This window comes from Zea mays, chromosome 3 (assembly GCF_902167145.1).
Source record: "Zea mays cultivar B73 chromosome 3, Zm-B73-REFERENCE-NAM-5.0, whole genome shotgun sequence".
NCBI classification, from domain to species: Eukaryota; Viridiplantae; Streptophyta; class Magnoliopsida; order Poales; family Poaceae; genus Zea; species Zea mays.
The window spans coordinates 54921023-54928683 of NC_050098.1; positions in this window are offsets into that span (position 1 = coordinate 54921023).

Consider the following 7661-nt stretch of genomic DNA (forward strand, 5'->3'; position numbering starts at 1 on the left):
ACATAGTTAATTTTGATGGCTACTAAGGAGTCCGTCGAAAATAAGCTAGCGGTCGAAAATAAATAATAGCAGGGATGTCAAATTTTTTCCTGGTTTTTGCTTATTCCCGCAATCCAAAACATATCACAATTTATACACATCATAATAGTTCTAAATCCGCATACAAATCAATTTACATTTGAATCAACAAAGCGACATTTACAACCACAAACGAAATTCATTCACATAGTTCCATATATTACATATCTCATTCATATATCACGTAGTTCCACACATTTACACATCGAACGGTGTTGATCCACTTTCACATAGTTCCATATATTACGTATCTTTATTTTAGATTTAGTTCTCTTTTCTGATATCTTGAGGTTGTGGTCAAGCCTTCAAACAAAGAAATGGTCACATTTAGTTAGGTAGCATCAATTCGTAGTTCATCAGTCGTTACGCTAGACATAAATAAGTTGTTCCACTATATGGTCGAGTTTTCATGCGGCACTTGAGGCAAAAAGTACTCAAAAAATAACTACAGTGCAAAACATAGGCAGTGAGCATGAGCATAAGAAATAATTTTCAATTAGATATGATATGTCAACAATAGAGCATGCCATAGTCAAACTATTAATAAAACATGGACTAAATGCTGCTTTCAATAAATGCTATATGTGATTATGTGATTTAAAAGGAAACGGAAGTGTAGAATAAAAGTTAATGTTTACCAAGTACTTTAAACATTAAACCTAAAACCCTGACTGACATTAACTAGAGATTAACCCTACAGGCTAAAAATAAAGAAATATATTGCAGTAAACAAAAAAGAAAGAAAGAGTAGATACACAATAAACATCTGATTAAAATCCAAAATAACAATAAACAATAGCATACCATTTCCCCTATCCTTAAGCTAGCTTACTACTGTATCTAGAACAAACTTAAGATCCATGCACATGTCTTCATATGTAATCTAACAAGAAACTAAAAATTAAACACTAAAACTTACATCATCGGGAACATTAGGATCAGCACCAACCTCGAGTAAACACTCGTAAAAATCTGTTAATCCCTCGTATGCAGTATGCAACAAGTGTTAACGGGGTAAACTTATCAATGCCCTTAATCACATCAGCACCAGCCTGATACAAAAAATTTCATTTATGCCTCAAAAAATGCAAGAGTTTATTTTAAAAATTACAAAGACCTTGGTGGACACTAGTGTTTCATTCCCTAGACAAATTCCATGTAATTTGAATCAATGTAAGAAATGTTTATTACCTTAATTAGATGCTTGACACAATTCAGTCGAGCTTTATTTATGTTGCATTTCAATGAAATCCTACTGCATGCAATGTATAATGAGCATACCATGTTTGACTTCGTTGGTCATAAGAACAATAGGGAGGAAAGAGCATTGCCCAATGAACTTACAGGAAGCCGGTGGCAGACGGGGCTGTGGGCAAGGACGAGGCGGCCGACGTCGGGTGGGGCCGGGCGGCCGATGTCGAGTGAGGCCACAGGTGGGGATAGGGCAGCCATCATCGGGTGGTGCGGGGGCAGGTGACCGCCGGTGGGGCCGGGGCGGCTGGCGTTGAGGTGGCCGTTGGCAGGTGGGGTCAGGGGCGGTCAGTGTCGAGTGAGGCCATGGGTGGGGATAGGGCGGCCAGCATCGGGCGGTCCCGGGGCAGCCGACCGCAGGCGGGGTAGTCGACGTCGATGCGGTCATTGGCGGGTGGGGTCGGGGGCTGTCGGTGTCGAGTGAGGCCACGGGCGAGGATAGGGTGGCCAACGTCGGGCGATCCCGGGGCAGCCGGCTACGGGCGAGGTAGTCGGCGTCGAGGCGGACGACGACGGGTGGGGTCACGGGCGGCGAAGCGAGCACGAGCATATCCATGTGTCTCGGGGGGCGTGAGTTTGAGCGAGCAGATAGAATGGAACGGTGTGGACACGTTGTTCTATATATCTAGTCACTTCTGACAGCTGTCAGGGTTAGGCCGTCGTATATAAGATTATGTCCGATGGCCTGGTCTAACCGTCGTTGGACATAAGTTTATGTCTTACGACTGCTGAAGGCCCTAGAAAATAAGCTAATGTCCGACGGCACCAGCATCGAACATAAGCTATCCGTCAGACTTTTGCCTGTTTTCTGTTATGGTCGGAAAAGTAGTTCTACCGTTTTTACATCCCGTTTTCGTTGTTTAATCGGGTTCGAAAGCGGTCGAGGAAAATAACAGAATCAATTATACGATAGAGGTCAGTTCAGGATTTTTCCATCCTACTTTCATCCCTACGGACATGGCCATAGTATTCCAAGCACAATCTTCAGAACCACCCTCTGTAACTATCCTGCCCCACCTCGACAAACTTTGTTGTCTTCGTCTTCTAAAATTTCGCGGGTTCAGCTTCTGATTCCTAACCCCCGCCATTGCATGTTTATTCAGCTTCACTGGACGTCCGTGAACCGAAATCCCACCACCATGCCTGTGTTTGGTTCACACTAGATATTGAAAATCTGATATTCAAAATACACTAGGAATCCAAACACAACTCATTCATTCTGTGCCTCGTATTCTGCGCACAGTGGAACAAAATCCTAGAATTAACTCTGCGTCGTTGGATTTTATCGGGTAACGTACAGCTGCAGATTTTGTAAGAGCATGTACAATATGATGTTTAATATAGAGTCTCTTGAGGTGTCTAAAAAGGTACTTAAAAATTTGTGGAGTCGTCTCTCTTTGAAAAGACGTCACTGTTTCTTAACCAGGGCCGGCCCTGAGAACTTAGGGTATGTTTGGTTGTAATGACAGAACGGGATAGGATAGGACGATACCTTAAATAAGGTTGTTTGGTTCAAGATGTGTGGTTGGGACATGACTATCACATTGTTGCCTCTAGTTGTCCCTTAAAATTAGAGCGACGAAAGAGGACGCTAAGAGACATTTCTGTCCTGTATGTCCTCGGTTGTCCACAACCAAACACAGAGGCCTGGGGCGGGACAAAAATAGAGGCCACATTGACAATAAACATATTAAGATTATACACAGTTGCAACTATAATACATCATGAAAGTTACCAGCAAAATTATAATACGAAGATCATTTAAAAGTTTCTTTTAACACTCCTAGATGCAAAGTGATGGAGTCAGTATCAATATCATCCAACAACTACTTCTCAATGCACAAGGTTGTGAAAGGTCAAACCATTTAATCTTTCTTGATACATTAGTGACCTCAAATAGCCAACAGGATTCGATAAGAAATAAAAATATTAGGATGATGTCCTTAAAGTCAAATCGAATTTGATACAATCAGAAACACAAGAACATTCAATTCTATACTATACTTAAAGCATCAGTTTCAACGGTCGTCATGCGTCATTGTTTTACAAATAACCCCTCACAGTTATTTCAAATTAATCTGTTGCATGCTATAGATGTCAAACGACGCCCGACACGGGCTAGATGCACGCGGGCCACAACTATGGCACAGACACGTCATGCCGGCCTGCTAACTGTGTCGGGTCAGTCCGTTAGCCCATCGATCCATTTAATTAAATCAGCGTAACGACGCCCGACATGGGCCACAACTATGGCACAGGCACGTCATGCCGGTCTGCTAACTGTGTCGGGTCAGCCCGTTAGCCCGTCGATCTATTTAATTAAATCAGCGTAACGACGCCCGACATGGGCCACAACTATGGCACAGGCACGTCATGCCGGCCTGCTAACTGTGTCGGGTCAGCCCGGCACGTCATGCCGGCCTGCTAACTGTGTCGGGCCAACCCGTTAGTCCGTCGATCCATTTAATTAAATCAGCATAAAATGTTAATAAACGGTGTAGGAGGTGGGATTCGAACACTGTCTAACCAGTAGAACATCACGGTAGGATGTTTTTAATATTTAATATAAATTGTATATAGGTATATACGTTTTTTGTAAAATAAAAAAAATCGTGTCGGGCCGGGCCAGCACTACGGGTCGAGGCTACAGCCCAAGCACGGCACGGCATTCTTTGCTCTTACAAGCATTAGGTCGTTTCTGAGACCACATTGGCGTAATGGACTATATGGTGTTTGAGGTTGCTTAATTGGATGGAGCAGCAATGATTTGTCATACTAACAGCAAAATGAAAGGTTATTTGTTGGTTTTAAACGTAGTAATTGCTACGAAGTAGCGTAATTTATATGGAGCGCATCCAATTTTTATTGATGCCTGACTTTAGGAATCACTCCATATTTTGATCTATCTTTTTTATAAATTTGACTTCATGGGACTTATTTTATAAACTTGATTTCACAAACTTTCTCTTATTTGGTCTTTGTATGATGGAATTATGTCATTTTATAATCTCTGTTCATTCAGTCAATCGTTGTGAACTCTCTTCTAATCGCTCACTTCATTGGTCGTGTTGTAACAAGACATATTTGTATGGAGTAAACAATAACATAAGTTAGCCAAATCAAAAAATATATTATACAGAGAGCGGAGACAATCAATAAAAAATCTTGAATTTTTTTTTTGATAGATAGTTTACGTGGGTATTGTTGTAAGCGGTCGCAATGCACGGGTAACGACTAGTAGTATTTAAGGAGTAGTTTGGAATATAGGTCTAGGGTTACGCGACAATCGGTTTGCTTATCTGAGTGTTTGCGAAGTGGAGGGCGAAGGCCAACAGTTCGTGACTCGGGAGCGGTCACTAGGTGCCTGACGCATGTGCGTGTGAACTACTCGTTTGGAGGCTGGAAACGTTGAGCGGTCAAGGAGAAGGCACTAAAGCATAATCCATTGATTGCATACCTGATTAATAGATTTTTGGGCCAAACCATATGCTAATATATAGGCTGTATATAGATGGGCCCTCTGACTTTTGGAGTCCCGGTGTGGTGGCACCGCTCGGCTCCTAACTCAAGCAGTAACAAATGCATGTACTTTACTTATACGAATACATTGTATATTATATCGATATGATGCTCTACAAACACATTCATTTCTGTACTTATTAATATACTATATTTATTAACACTCCATTATATAATTCTTTTAGTCCTCTTTTGCTTGAACAACTATTTTGGTGTCTTTCTAATATACATGTCCTATTAGTCTATAGTAGGATGCCTATTCCCGGAGAAGTACCAAAGGCGAAGCTGTAGCTATCTTGCTTGACATGACATTTATAGACACTGAAAAAATGGATGACTCCCTTGACTTTCCAAAGGATGCATGGAATGGATGACTCCCTTAACTTTCCGTGGCTTTTATCGAACAACAAACAAAAAAAATGCAGTAGCATATACTAGTATATGATACATACATCACGAGCCAACGACGGCGCATAATCGGAGCACAATAAATTCTATCGATCGTCCCTGTGGATCTGGAATTCGCTTATTAGCTGTCGCGCCATCGACTTGCATTGACAGCCACGGTTAGCTAGTGTCGACCAGTCCAAAATCACGCCGTGGCGGCACATGTGTCTCTAGGGGGGGGTTTCTTCGTCTGCGTGTAGTGAGTGTGGTCGCTAACACTCCATGTTGCTTGATAAATGATCACCCATAAGATCTACGTACGTCCTCTCAGCATCATACGCACAGTACGTTCAAAGAGAGCTAGAGAGACGTGGCACAACGGCGTCCCCGCCCACATGCATACAACGCAACGCACTGATTCAGGCTGTCAAGACCCACACGTCACGCTGGCTGATCCTCTTCTCTCCGTCACGCTCACGCAGTTACGTTCTGGGCCCTGACAAAAAAAAAGAAAAAAAAAAGAGGTGGAGGTCACCGTCGTGCTCCGGCAGCGGCAGGTCGCGTTTGACGCCCTCTCTGCATGCGTGCAGCGCGTGCCAGCCGGCAACCAGCTCGCGAGTCCAACGAATTGCCAATGCCTGGAAGGACTGGTGTGCACCAAGACTTTAGATGCAATCGAGACTTTTGGGCTTTCAGATTACGACGAAATCGAGGCTTCTTATGCTTTTTTCTAACCAGTTTTTCTAAGAATCTTGTTGTGATATGAATCTAAATATCGTGGAATTAGATATGGAGAAAGATAAAATGGTTCAAAGGGTTCAGGATCTATAAAACATTGGATTCCTACTATCGTGACGACTCGACCGATTCTGTATTGATTTTAGACGATTTTTACCGAAATGATTCTTATAGAGATAGACTCTAGAGCGTTTGTTAGTTCACATCAGCTTTTGGGTGTCTAGAAACTGAAAAAAGCTTAAACAAACAGGACATACGTGGTACACGTTTCATGTATACATCCCTGAATTTGTTTTGTTAAATAATATTTGGGACCATTTTAGAAATAAATTAGTTTTTTTAGTCCACCTAGAAAATCTGCAATGCGGTATGCAAGAAGAGAGCCACCAAGAGCACCGTAAAGTGAGCCTCTGGCCTGAACAAAAAGAATGGAAGCCCATTTTCATCTTGATAATAACTGATGTGTCAAAAAGAGAAGTGAAAATCTTAAGAAGGCTAGAAATGTAATTCGGATTACCACAAGCACCCTAGCTGCGAAGATGACAATGCAAACCAATTGGTGTCATTGATATCGATCAGGAGACTGAAGAGGAATACAACTAGTGGTACCGATACTGTACGCGGACTTGAAAAAAAACTTGCAAAAAACAACCAAATAATGGACTAACTTGCGTAGAGATGGTCGCTTCAGAGGTTGCACCAATGGCATAGCGAGACCGCCCAACGCAGGGAAGAAGAACCTTCCGTTAAGCATCATGTTTGGCACCAAAGCATGACAGACAGTCCGGCCTTATGGCCCGAACAGTCCTCCCTCTCGGGACCAGATCAACACGGACGAGAGTACTCACTACAGTAAACGGAGAAACGTCAGACGGCCCCCTTACCTCCGACGGCCTCCTACAGGACCGTCGGACATAAGGTTAGGTCCGACGGCCGCAACCGGCTCTCGGAAATAGCCCTCATGTCCGACGGCCTGCGCTTATGTCCGACGGCCCTATAGGAGGCCGTCGGACATAACCTTATGTCCGACGGCCCTATACCTAGCCGTCGGACATAAGCCTTTTTAATGCGCGGGTCCGACCCGCGCGGCTTTCATTTCACCGCGTCGGTTTCAGCCGCCACCGTCCGCTCGGTCGCCGCCACGCCGTCGCCGCCCGTGCTCCGCCGCCCGCCACGCCGTCGCCACGCCACGCCGTCGTCGTCGCCGCCCGTGCTCCGCCGCCCGTGCTCCCACCGCCGCCGCCCGTGCTCCGGCCACCGTCCCGAGCTCCGCCCCGTGCTCCGGCCGCCGCCGCCGTCGCCCCGTTCGTCGGTCGCCGCCGCCCCGTGCTCCGGCCAACGGCCACGTGCGCCCGTCGCCGGCCGGCTCTCCACGCCCGCTAAGCTAAGTGAGTATCCTTAATTAGCAATTTTGTGATAACACTATGGTTTTTGCAGAAACGGTACAAGTTGCCGGACGATGGATCATATGATATGAACGCTCGTTACGTGTTTGAGTTTAACGCGAACGATGTCGTTGCAGATGCAATGTACTATGCACGAATTCAGGCTATAAAGGCATGGTACAGAGCAAATGCTGATGATCGACCGATGCCAAATACAAAGGCCGAGTGGTCATCAATTTACTTGACGGAGGAGCAATACCTAGAGGTAAACAGGTTGTTGCCTCTCATATCGCACAAAGCCAT